Raw genomic sequence first — 13,697 nt, 5'->3', positions numbered from 1 at the left:
TAGCAAGATCATCCTCGGCGTATGGCGTCGAAAAGAAAAGCGGTGGATTTTAAAAAGTTCTCCTACCAGAAGGGAGGAGATTCTGCCAACTCGGACGGAGACAAGATGGCGGCCGCCGAGGACATTGAAGACGGAGAGGCCGTTTGTAGCGTGCTACTGCCCGCGGGGGGGGAGGGGCAAATTGGCCGACAAGATCTGAGCTTAGAGAATGGTTCATCGAACTCAGGCAGGATATAAAAAATTATAAAACTGAAGTCAATGCTATCTGTGCAGAACTGCGAAAGGACATTAAGGAGCTGGGATGCAGGACAGACGAGGCTGATTCAAAGCTGGAGGCTCATGATGAAAACTGGAAAAAGATGCATTCCATCACTACAGATCTACAGACCACTCAAGTTAGATTCGACGAAAAATTGGAGGACCTAGAAAACCGGAGCCAGAGGAGCAATCTCCACTTCAGAGGGATCCCGGATACAGAGGAATATAGTGACACGGTCAGTGTTATTGAACAAATTTGCGCCCATATTCTCTCTGAGGACCCACCCTGTACACTACCATGCACTAGTATTGAAAGGGCGCATAGGGCTTTGGGCCCCAAAACTGGGAACAGACCACGAGATGTTGTGGTCTGTTTCCACTCATTTGCATACAAAGAAAAAATTGCACTTGCGGCAAGAAAGCAGCGACTCTGGAAGTGGAAAGGCAATGTTAGATGATCGAGGGGTTAAAGGGGCACTTAGAGAAGATAAGGCCATCGCGGAAAGATTAAATGATTTCTTTGCTTCGGTGTTTACTGAAGAGGATGTTGGGGAGGTACCCGTAATGGAGAAGGTTTTCATGGGTAATGATTCAGATGGATTGAACCAAATCACGGTGTACCTAGAAGATGTGGTAGGCCTGATTGACAAACTGAAGAGTAGTAAATCACCTGGACCGGATGGTATACACCCCAGAGTTCTGAAGGAAATAAAAAATGAAATTTCAGATCTATTAGTAAAAATTTGTAACCTGTCATTAAAATCATCCATTGTACCTGAAGACTGGAGGATAGCTAATGTAACCCCCATTTTTAAAAAGGGCTCCAGGGGCGATCCGGGAAACTACAGACCGGTTAGCCTGACTTCAGTGCCAGGAAAAATAGTGGACATTTAGAAAGACATGGTTTAATGGAACAAAGTCAGCATGGCTTTACCCAAGGCAAATCTTGCCTCACAAATCTGCTTCACTTTTTTGAAGGAGTTAATAAACATTTGGATAAAGGTGGACCTGTAGATGTAGTGTACTTGGATTTTCAGAAGGCATTTGACAAAGTTCATGAGAGGCTTCTAGGAAAAATAAAAAGTCATGGGATAGGTGGCGATGTCCTTTCATGGATTATAAACTGGCTAAAAGACAGGAAACAGAGAGTAGGATTAAATGGACAATTTTCTCAGTGGAAGGGTGTGGGCAGTGGAGTGCCTCAGGGATCTGTATTGGGACCCTTACTTTTCAATATATTTATAAATGATCTGGAAAGAAATACGACGAGTGAGGTAATCAAATTTGCAGATGATCCTGCAATTTATCACAAGCAGATTGTGATAAATTGCAGGAAGACCTTATGAGGCTGGAAAAGTGGGCATCAAAATGGCAGATGAAATTTAATGTGGACAAGTGCAAGGTGATGCATATAGGGAAAAATAACCCATGCTGTAGTTACGCAATGTTAGGTTCCATATTAGGTGCTAATACCCAAGAAAGAGATCTAGGCGTCATAGTGGATAACACATTAAAAACGTCAGTTCAGTGTGCTGCGGCAGTCAAAAAAGCAAACAGAATGTTGGGAATTATTAGAAAGGGAATGGTGAATAAAACGGAAAATGTCAAAATGCCTCTGTATTGCTCCATGGTGAGACCGCACCTTGAATACTGTGTACAATTCTGGTTGCCGCATCTCAAAAAAGATATAATTGCGATGGAGAAAGGTACAGAGAAGGGCGACCAAAATGATAAAGGGAATAGAACAGCTCCCCTATGAGGAAAAACTAAAGAGGTTAGGACTTTTCAGCTTGGAGAAGAGACTGCTGAGGGGGGATATGATAGAGGTGTTTAAAATCATGAGAGGTCTAGAACGGGTAGATGTGAATCGGTTTTTTACTTTTTCGGATAATAGACTAGGGGGCACTCCATGAAGTTAGCATGTGGCACATTTAAAACTAATCAGAGAAAGTTTTTTTTCACTCAACACACAATTAAACTCTGGAATTTGTTGCCGGAAGATGTGGTTAGTGCAGTTAGTATAGCTGTGTTTAAAAAAGGATTGGATAAGTTCTTGGAGGAGAAGTCCATTACCTGCTATTAATTAAGTTGACTTAGATAATAACCACTGCTATTACTAGCAACGGTAACATGGAATAGACTTAGTTTTTGGGTACTTGCCAGGTTCATATGGCCTGGATTGGCCACTGTTGGAAACAGAATGCTGGGCTTGATGGACCCTTGGTCTGACCCAGTATGGCATGTTCTTATGTCTTAAGATCTCTGTCTATGCAGATTTGTCAGCTATCACCCTCCGGAAACGACTGGAATTTAAAATGATCACCAATGCCCTGTCCCAGGAGAAAATACGATATTGTTGGCTATTTCCCTTTGGACTGGGGTTCACACCTCAAGGAATATCGCACAGAGTTCGTACTATTGAGGAAGCCTCTGGATTCTTACGAGCGGCTGGCATATCTGTAACAACGCCAGTTCACGATGGCAAGGCCTCATCACCGCCAAGGGGAGATCCTACACGATGACAAAGAATTACGAAGGGAGGGAGAAGACTGCAACGCACTCAGTAATTGCAGACCAAGAATCCATCCCCAACCTGAAAGACAAAGGTTACCCGCATTCTAAGACCTCTGCACAGAGAAATGATGACTAGTTTGTTGAAGTCATCGAGTGAACGCACGCACGGAGCTTTGCTTAGGTTACTCAAAGTGTGGTTTGGTTTCTACAGTTTGATTGTTCTCAAGGTTCATGTTTTGTCTGGTTAGACATAAGGGCCAGGGAGGGGGAGGACCTGGTTTGCTGACATGGGACGTTCCTCTTGAATATTCTAGGAAGACAGATATTTCCCAGGTGTGGGGGAAGGGGCTGAGGGGGGGGAGGGACTGGGAACATTCAGGGAAAGATGGAAGAGGTGGGTTGGGGATACAGAATCGTCAACAAGATGGGGTGTCAGTACAGGAGAGACAAGGGATGTGTAGTGGTGGATGAGTACACAAAACAGGAGTTATTTAACACTCTCATCATGGCTGAGTTCAAATTTATATCTTTAAATGTGAAAGGCCTAAATTCACCCCGCAAGAGACCACTCCTCTCTAAAGAACTTGATCGCCTGCAAGCTGATGTGGTCTACTTACAAGAAACCCATTTAAAGAAAAGATACGAAAATCTGATAAATACCCTCATCAGTTCTGGGCGGCAGCAACAAATTCGGCTAAATATACTGGAGTGGGGATTTTAATACACAAAGACTTCCACCACGAATTAGTGAAGGTAGATGCTGACTCTCAGGGACGTTTTCTTTGGGTCACTTTAAAGCTAGGAGGGGAAAGGCTCTCTCTCCTGAATCTTTATGGCCCCACCCACCATAAGGAAGACTTTTACAAATCAATATGTGCTTTGGCCATGGCAAAGGAGGCTGGTAATCTGATAGTTGGTGGTGATTTTAATATCACTCTGAATCCCAGTATTGATAATTCCGCGGGCCATAGTGCTGACACTAAGAGTGCAAGGGCGACTTTAAAATCTTTTATGGCTCAGGAAGTTTTAGTAGATATTTGGAGGGCTCGCTATCCTAAATCAAGGAACTATACTTTCTTTTCGCACCCACATGACTGTCACTCTAGGATAGATATGTTCCTAATTAGTAAGCCACTCCTACCTGTCATCAGTGCTGTTGATATTGAACCCATTCTATGGTCAGATCATGCCCCTGTCTGGGTCAAAATGAAATGCTGGGATTATGATCAGGGACAAAAATATTGGAGGCTTAATGACTCCCTATTAAGTGATAAAGCCCATCCCCATCTCCTCTCCCCACCCTAGCCACCCTTAGATCCCTGGGCCACCCGGCCTCCACCTTCTCCCCTGTACTCCTCTCTCCCTCTACACCCTCAGTTTCCCATTAATTAAGTTATATCCTAGTGAATACCGCCGCCCAATCAATATGGCCGGTTTTCCAATACTTCCTTAGTACTACTTAAGTTAACAGTACCTGTACATTTTCCTACTGTACATAGTCTCCCTCTATTCTATTTTATCTTTGTTTTATATTTCATCTAGATAATGCCTTTTCCCCTCCCGCCCCCCAGCCCCCCTTTCCCACTCCCCCCTATCCTCCCTCCCTCCCTACGACCTTCCTCCCCCCTTTTGTTATTGCTCCATTTTGGTTCATTTTGTATTCTGATTCTTGTTTCTGCTATCAATGTTATATTGTTATTTTGTTATTTTTGTTATATTGTTATATTGTTTTATTGTATTTCCCGCCTGAGTTCTTTGTAAACCGGCATGATGTGTTTCACGAATGTCGGTAAATAAAAGTTAATAAATAAATAAATAAATAAAGATTTCGTGAAACAGATTAGGTTGAAAATTAGAGAGTATCTTCAGAGGAACGATACGGGCGCTATTAAGGCAGGGGCATTATGGGATTGTCTTAAAGTGGTCCTTAGGAGCATCTTTATTGCTCGAGCATCTCACAATAAAAAACAGAGGGAATGATAGAGGTCCTTACTGTTAGATACCCTTAAACTGCTAGAACAGAAACATAAGACAGGGGATCATGTTCCGTGCCTTAAAAATCAACTGCGAGAGGTCCGCAATCAGATTATTGCCCTCGACACGGCAGTTATCGCCCATCAACTGGAGCTAGCCCGACACCAATTTTTTGAGGGGGGCAACAAGGCTTGGACGTCTCCTAGCCCGAGCTTTGAAAAAAAGACAAGCGCAGTCCACCATTGTGAAAATTAAAGACCAGGCAGGGGAGTTGCTAACGGATCATAAATCCATAAGACAAAGATTCCATCAGTTTTATTCTCAACTATACAGCTCTGACCCGCATATACAAGCTCAATGGATAACCACGTACTTACAGGAAAAGCCTTTAATAGGGTTAACTTCATCCCAAAAATCGTTTCTAGACAAGGACATCTCTGAGGGGGAAATTGAGGCGGCCATCCAGTCTCTGAAATTAGGCAAGTCCCCTGGACTTGATGGTTACACATCCCAGTTTTATAAAATCTTTGCTCCACAAATTACTCCTCTGCTGGCGCGATACTTCAACTCCCTGAAAGCAGGGGAAGTGCTCTCCCCACACGCAGACATGGCTGGTGTCACAATTATAGCGAAACCGGGAAGGGATCCGGCACTCTGCGGATCCTACCGCCCTATTTCGCTGATAAATATTGATATTAAATTGTTAGCCAAAATATTAGCCACCAGACTCAATTGCTTCATAGCACAACTTGTACACCCCGATCAGGTGGGATTTATCCCGGGCCGTATGGTGGCGGATAATGTCCACAAAATTGTAGATACCATGTGGTTTGCTAATAAACATAAAATCTCAGCATTAGCCCTGTCAGTAGACGCAGAAAAAGCATTCGACATGGTGCACGGTCCTTACCTATTCCAGATGCTGGAACATATGGGGTTTGGGACTTCTTTCTTACAATGGATAGGGCAACTATATAACTCCCCGAGGGCGTGCATTAAAGTTAATGGTGGGTACTCACCAACGTTTAACATGGAGAGGGGTACGCGTCAGGGCTGCCCGCTGTCCCCGCTCCTTTTTGCGCTGTTCCTGGAACCTTTTGCAATTAGAGTACGTCAAAATGATGAAATTCAGGGGATTAAGCTGGGACGCTTTATCACAAAGCTCTCATTATTTGCCGATGACATTGTGATTACACTTTCGAAGACACATGCTTCTCTACAAGCTTTAACAGGGGAGTTAGAGACATTCAGTAGTGTATTGGGATTTCTGATAAATTGGGAAAAATCTGAAATATTGGATATCAGTGTCCCATCCCCTGAAGCAGGGAGAATTAGAAATGACTTTCACTACAGATGGACTGACGAAAAAATTAAATATCTAGGGGTATATCTTAGTGCTAGCCAAGATCTTTATGCTTTAAACTATGATACCCTATGGCAAAAGCTGTCTAAAGACCTAGAAGAATGGAGCTGCTACCAGATCTCTTAGTGGGGCCGTATGGCAGCTGTAAAGATGACAGTTTTACCGAATTTTATGTATCTCTCAGACTTTACCACTCAGGATACATCCCAAACAATTTGTGATTTGGCAGAAAAAAGTTATGCTCTTTAAACAAGCATACCCTAATTCCTCCCAATCCTAGCCGATGTTTGCCCATTATTCACCTTAATCCCAACCTAGCCTATACCCTTACCTGATCCTTATCAACCCCCCCCCCTGCAACCTTTCCCCCCCCACACCCCCCCCCTCTGTAACCGTCACTGTGTATCAAGTGCACAAGCCCCGCGCTACTGTAATCAAGTTCCACATGCCATGTAACATTGTATATTAGTTCATTTGCATATATAACCCTAACCGAATGCAAATAGTTGTATCGCTGCTTGTTAAATATCCTCTCTTTTACTTGTGTACTCACCCAGTTATCCCCTCCCCTGTTCATTGTAATTTCCTTTCCTTCTCAGTTTTTTGTAAACCGACATGATGTGTCCTACGAATGCCGGTATAAAAAAAGTTTTAAATAAATAAATAAATAAATATGGGGTAATAAGCGCCCTAGGGTGGCCAGGAGGGTACTCCACCAGGGGGGTTTGAGCGTCCCCGAACTGGAACGATACTATCTAGCCGCTCAATTCAAAAAGATAGACTGGCACAGGCGCCGATCCCCAAAGCTTTGGGTGTTAGTCAAGAACTCATGGATAAGGTTCCTTTATCCAGCTTAGTTTGGCAACCCAAGAAGACATGGATTATTAATCCTCAAGCCATATTGCCACCCTCTATTGAAAACATTTTAGATTTATGGCTTCAAAAAGGCAAGGGTCTAAGGGGGAATAAAGAATACCACCATAGTACTTATCTATATGCCGATAATACGTTTGCTCCTGGGTCTGAGAGCCCAGCCTTCCAGGAGTGGCGCCATAAGGGGATCCAGACATGGGGGACAGCTGTGGGGACCTGACAAGCTTAAGATCTTTTCAAGCCTGCAACTTGAGTTTGGTCTACCTGATTCCACGTTCTCTCCCTATAACCAACTAGTTCATTTTTCTACTAAAGCTTGCCTATGGGGTCCTTTACTTCAGGAAGAATCTGATTTTGAAAAGCTATGTTCCCAGGCAGACAGAGCCACAAAAGTGACTTCATGGCTATATACCAAATTATGTCCCAAGGAACAAACCAAGGCTTCTCATATAAAAGCGTGGGAGCTTGATTTAGGGCAAGAGATAACCCCCAACGAGTGGAAGATAATATATAGCTCCTTGGGCAGGAGCCTCATTGCGGCAAATTTAGTTGAAAATACCTTTAAACTTCTATATCGCAGGCACTTATACCCCAAAAAGTTACATATTATGACAAAGACTAAAAGCCCTTTGTGTTAGAGGAAGTGCAAGGCAATAGGATCCTTTATACATATGTGGTGGGAGTGCCCAGAGGTCCGCAAAGTTTGGGACAAAGTGAGCGATTGGATCTTGGAGATGGGGCTGATACGAGCTGTGCTTTCACCTACACAGGCATTGCTGGGTGCTTGAGTGCGGATATACCCAAGTGTGTCTCTACCCTGATTAAATATGTGTACTGCCACACGATGTGAAATTGCAAGAAAATGGATGACACAAGTTACTCCGAATCTTAGAGAAATACAACACAGGGTGGAATCCATTTATTTATTAACAAAGATTTAGGCACATAAACATAACACAATGCCCAAATTCCAGTCCATTTGGCAAAAGTATGAGGTCTGGAAGACCCACAGTATTATCTCAAATGATGGTCAAGGGGTCAGTTGAGGCCGTATATTCAATAGAACTATGTCATACGGTGTTTACTTTGATTCTCATCTCCGCCACATCTTTGAAAGTATAATGTAGCTTCCTGTATTATCCCATCAGCTATAATAGCAGGGAAGGGGGGAGGGGTGAAGGGAGGGAAACTGGGAGGGAAATGTGGATAAATTTGAGTGTTAATACTGTTGTAGGCACAGGCATCATGAACTCTTTGCTTGCGGTTCTAGTATAACCTTATGTTCTAGCACTTATATCTTTATACTTGTATTTAGCATGATGCTTATTGTTTACTTTAATTGTGATACCAGCTTTATTATTGTCATATTCATTATTTTTTTGAAACACTCAATAAAAACATTTTTAAATTAAAAAAAAAAACAAAAAAAAACTTGCACAAGAGCCTCTAATGCACATGGAAAAACCTCAAGTAGAGGCTAGTTTGTCCACAAAACGTTTCGCTGCTGTGTGAGATTCAAATACATGTACTTGATTGTCATGCCAAACTTTTAAGTTTCGCGGGATATTGTAGTGCAAATTTCACTTGCTTATTCATCAATAATGAACACACAGGGCTGAATTCTTTTTGCTTGAAAACAACTGTATTAAAAATCTTTCAAGAATTTTCTATATGAGAGTTGCGATATTGTAATTGTTGCATTTGGTGGGAGGCAGACCAAATACTTTGCTTCTGTTCATAATTCAGGAAGTGGGCAATAACAACTCTCAGCTGCGTATCTCTGTTTTTCCTGGCATCCCCCCCCCCCCCCCCAACTTGTGCGCTGGCTCTACCACCAAAGCAAAGGAAAGAGTCAACAAATTCAGTGCCTCCGGTAGACATGTGGTCAAAACCAGGCCCAGCTCTCCATCAGTCACGTCTTCAGGGATGCCCATGAACCGTAAATTATTGCGATGCAATCTGTTTTCCAGATCAATTTTTTTTCTGCCTGGGCTGTTATCAATTTCTGTAGTTGGTCCAGTTGTCATGCATGGGCCAGAGTGTTGTCCTCAACTGAGGAGACACATCCCTCCAGTAAATCCAACCTGGGACCAAATTCACACAGTGAGATTTGAAATTCAGAAATTTGTTCAGAAATCGCGTCCAGCTTCCCAGTGATTGCTGTTGTGTAAGCACATTCACTGCCACGTCATCCAAGAGGCCCTGCGAGGCCTTGTCTTCCACCAGCACATCTTGAGCTCACCAGGTTTCGATTTTTCTTTTTCTCTCTTGGTGGGTCACACTGGCATACTCAATGGCAATTTAGACATGTATGTGTCAATGCTCATGTGCTCTAGAAACTAATGAAAAAAAACAAAATTTAAGGAACTAGATGTCTACAAAGATGCCATAGATTGGGGCAAAGTCACCTGGAGCCTGCAAGGACACGTCCTCCCACAATCATCAGATCATGTGATTCTTCCTCAGTTGCAAATGTGAATACTGAGCAGCCGTTACCTAGATGAGTTGAGGCTCATTCCACTAGGGATCGAGCAGTGTCATGGCCGGAGCTTCGATTGTTGTCTCCCGTTGAGTTTTGCCGAGCTGCGAAGTGATTCTCCATTGTATACTTTTCCAGGTATTGCTGCCTGGATGTGCAGACCCGGGAAGATGCAGTCTTTGAGCATGTGGAGTGGGTTGGACTGAGGGCAGCCTCCCGCCCTATTAGGAAGTAGCTTTATTTATTTATTTATTTATTTATTTAATAATTTTTTATATACCGAGCTTTGGTACATCCCACTGTTGTGGATTAATCTGTCTGAATGTTAAGAAATGAGAAATTACTACTTACCTGATAATTTCCTTTTCTTTATTGAAAGACAGGTTAATCCATCTTCCTGTCCTTGGCTGCCGGTCTGTGGTTCTAGTGTCGTCCTGAGTGACTGACTGCATTTCCTGGGATGACTGGTAAGTGTCAGTTTCAGTCCCTAGATTAATAGTGTTACACTCTTTGTCAGAGCTCAATGTTCCCTGGTATCTGAGTGCTTGAGTGGTTGTTTGTGGCTAGTTATCAAATTTTGTTAGTCTATCCACAGTTGGTGTTTGCAGAGAATTTTGGCAGGCTGATGTCAGTGCAGGGGTATATATACCATGGATGTCAGCTTTGCTCTGTCTCCATCTGCTGGTAGAGGTGCTTAACCCACTAGGCATTCTTGAATCTGACCCCTCTCCATTGATCGAATGGACAACCAAACATTTCAACTTAGATAAACCATCCATCTTGATGGGAGATTTTAATCTGCACGTGGATGCCTCACCGCTTTCCCCTAACTGTGAAATCCTACTTTCTACCCTTAGTCACCTGGGCTTTAGACAAATTGTTACAAGCCCTACGCACAAAGCAGGTCATACACTGGACCTTATTTTCATAAACGAAGGCATTATTTCTTCAACCAGCCCATCATGTACTGCAGTCCCTTGGTCAGACCATCAGGTCATTTCATCAAAGCTAAAAATTAAAGACCACCCCCAGCCTGTCTTCCCTAAAACCACTATTCAGTTCAGGAAAACTTGTCCCACAGACGATCTAAGTAATTTGCTTGCAAAGGATCTAGCTCAACTTGATCTCTCAGATGCCTTCACCGCGACTTCCTCCTGGCTCAAGATAACTAACAATGTGGCAGAACAAGTTTGTCCAACCGTTACCAAATCGCTACACCCACATCAGGATAACAGGAAACCATGGTTCACACCAAATCTAAAGGCCCTCAAACAAGAGCTACGGAGCAAAGAGCACATTTGGCGCAAGAACCCATCAACATCGAATCTATCAGCCTACAAATCATTGCTGAATACCTACAGGAACGCCATTCTTAGAGCTAAGAAAAATTTCTTCTCCAAAAAAATCCACCATTTCTTCTTCGATTCCAAAGCCTTATTCTCTTATGTTTCATCACTCACTAAACCTTCCCCTCCTACCATTCCAGATGTCCTAGCACTCAACAAAGCCACAGAGCTGGCTGTCTTTTTTGAGAGAAAAATTGTAAACCTTATAAAGCCACTTACCATGTCCAACGTAGGTACCCACCCATCTCTACCCTTTTCTCCTAATCGAAACTCCACACTAGAAGTTTTCGAAACTTCCTCCTCCTTGGAAATCGAAAACATCCTCAGGAAGCTCAAACCTTCATCTCACCCACTGGACGTAATACCCTCAAACCTCCTACTCTCCATCCCGAACACTATTTCAAAAGCTTTAGCAGACATAATTGCTCTTTGATACAAGGGAAGGTACCTGATCAACTTAAACTAGCTATACTCAAACCACTACTAAAAAAAACCCAACCTTTCAACATCTGATCCTGCAAATTTCCGACCTATAGCTAACTTACCACTGATTTCCAAAATTATGGAGAAAATAGTAAATAAACAACTTTCTGAATACTTGGAGGAGAACAACATCCTTTCCCCTTTTCAGTTTGGATTTTGCAAAACTCGAAATACTGAGTCCCTTTTAACATCATTAGCGGATACCATTCTCTAAACCTGGAGAAGAAACAGCCGTACCTACTAGTACTACTGGACTTATCTGCAGCATTTGATACGGTGAATCATTCCATTCTTCTTCAGCGTCTAACTGACATTGGTATCATAGGAGTGGCTCACAGTTGGTTGAAATCCTTTCTGGACAATAGATTTTACAAGGTGAAGATTAACAATAAGGTTTCTCACCCCATCAGATCACACCTAGGAGTCCCGCAAGGTTCAGTCCTTTCCCCTACGTTGTTTAATATCTACCTGCTCCCTCTCTGCCAATTACTCTCCAACTTAAAATTAACTTATTACCTTTACGCCGATGATGTCCAGATTCTTCTCCCTATCACAGAGTCTCTTCACAAAACCTGGTCCCACTGGAACACTTGTCTGCAATCAATTAACAATCTACTTACCAGTCTTAACTTGATCCTCAATACAAATAAGACAGAGATTCTCATTATTTCATCTGATGAAAACCAAGTTCTCTTTAACTCCCTAAATGCAACACAATCACCCACAACTGATATTAACGACTCCCCTCATGTCAGAGATCTAGGAGTTCAACTAGACAACCAATTCAATCTTAAATCATTTGTCCAAAACACCACCAAAGAATGTTTCTTTAAATTACAAGTATTAAAAAAACTCAAACCTCTCCTTCATTTTCGAGATTTCCGACTAGTGCTGCAGTCCATTATCCTTACTAAATTAGACTATTGCAACTCCCTTTTGCATGGTCTCCCTGCAATAACAATAAAACCACTGCAGATGGTACAGAATGCCGCGGCGAGAATACTTACCAACTCAAATAAAAGAGAGCATATCTCTCCCATACTGCAGTCTCTACACTGGTTACCAATCAAAGCCAGGATTTCGTTCAAAGTACTCATGATGATACATAAAGACATTCATAACATCGCCCCTCTCAAACTGAGCCATCAATTCCGGGCTCATACCTCTGAAAGACCAATCAGAAGAGCTTACAAAGGCTCTCTGCATGCCCCCCCTACTAAATCTTCTCTAAGCAAAAGAGCGTTATCTACATCTGGGCCGACTCTTTGGAACGCTCTCCCTCCTGACCTCCGTCAAGAACATTGTCTCCTAACCTTCAAGAAAGACTTAAAAACTTGGCTGTTCAATCAAACTTTCCCTGAAAACCCAAGTTCTCTTTGCAGGTCCTAGAACATGACTCCAAGACCTATGCTAACAGTTATTGGACTTACTGAACTATCTTTTCACAGTCCCTCGAGGATCCATCCTAGTTTTAAATAAAGTATTTTATTTATTTTATTTATTTATCATTATTTTTTTTTATTATTATTTTATTTAATTTATCCACAATTTTATTTCATTTTTTTGTTTTTGTTCTTGGTTTGTTATGGTTTGTCATGGTTCCCTGTTTCCAAATGTTTTTCTGAATGTTTTTCTGAATGTTTCCAATTGCTAAGTTCATTGTTTAATGTATCGCCTCCCAGCGAAAGTTCTGTTCCATTGTAAACCGGTGTGATCTATATTCTTTATAGGAATATCGATATATAAAAATTCAAAATAAATAAATAAATAGTGTGGATTAAAAACATAAGATCATGCCATACTGGGTCAGGCCAAGGGTCCATCAAGCCCAGCATCCTCCTCAAACAGTGGCCAATCCTGGCAAGTACCCAAAAACTGTTTATTCCATGTTACTGTTGCTAGTAATAGCAGTGACTATTTTCTAAGTCAACTTAATTAATAGCAAGTAATGGACTCCTCCTCCAAGATCTTATCCAATCCTTTTTTAAACACAGCTACACTAACTGCACTAACCACATCCTCTGGCAACAAATTCCAGAGTTTAATTGTGCACTGAGTGAAAAAGAACTTTCTCCGATTAGTTTTTAATGTGCCACATGCTAACTTCATGCAGTGCCTCCTAGTCCTTCTATTATCCGCAAGAGTAAATAACCGATTCACATTTACCCCTTCTAGACCTCTCATGATTCTAAACACCTCTATCATATCCCCCCTGTCTTCACTAAAGAAAAGAAAATTATCAGGTAAGTAGTAATTTCTCATTATGTAGATGTGCCACATAATTGCTACAGACTTTTGGAAACTTTGCCTTAGAAATGTCTAATTCTTGCTGCAGAACCTACTCTTGAGCTGCTGCAGGAAGCTGGGGGCTGAGCATAAGCCATGCACAGAGAGGGAATTTTAAGTT

General features: G+C 42.2%; 1 protein-coding gene across 1 annotated transcript in view; it reads left to right on the top strand.

The window, feature by feature from the left end:
• KDSR (3-ketodihydrosphingosine reductase) overlaps positions 1-13,697 on the top strand; it is a 107,465-nt gene that overhangs the window by 58,847 nt on the left and 34,921 nt on the right. The window lies entirely within an intron of this gene.

Source organism: Rhinatrema bivittatum, chromosome 2, assembly GCF_901001135.1.
Source record: "Rhinatrema bivittatum chromosome 2, aRhiBiv1.1, whole genome shotgun sequence".
NCBI lineage: Eukaryota > Metazoa > Chordata > Amphibia > Gymnophiona > Rhinatrematidae > Rhinatrema > Rhinatrema bivittatum.
This window is presented reverse-complemented; position numbering and strand designations above follow the sequence as displayed.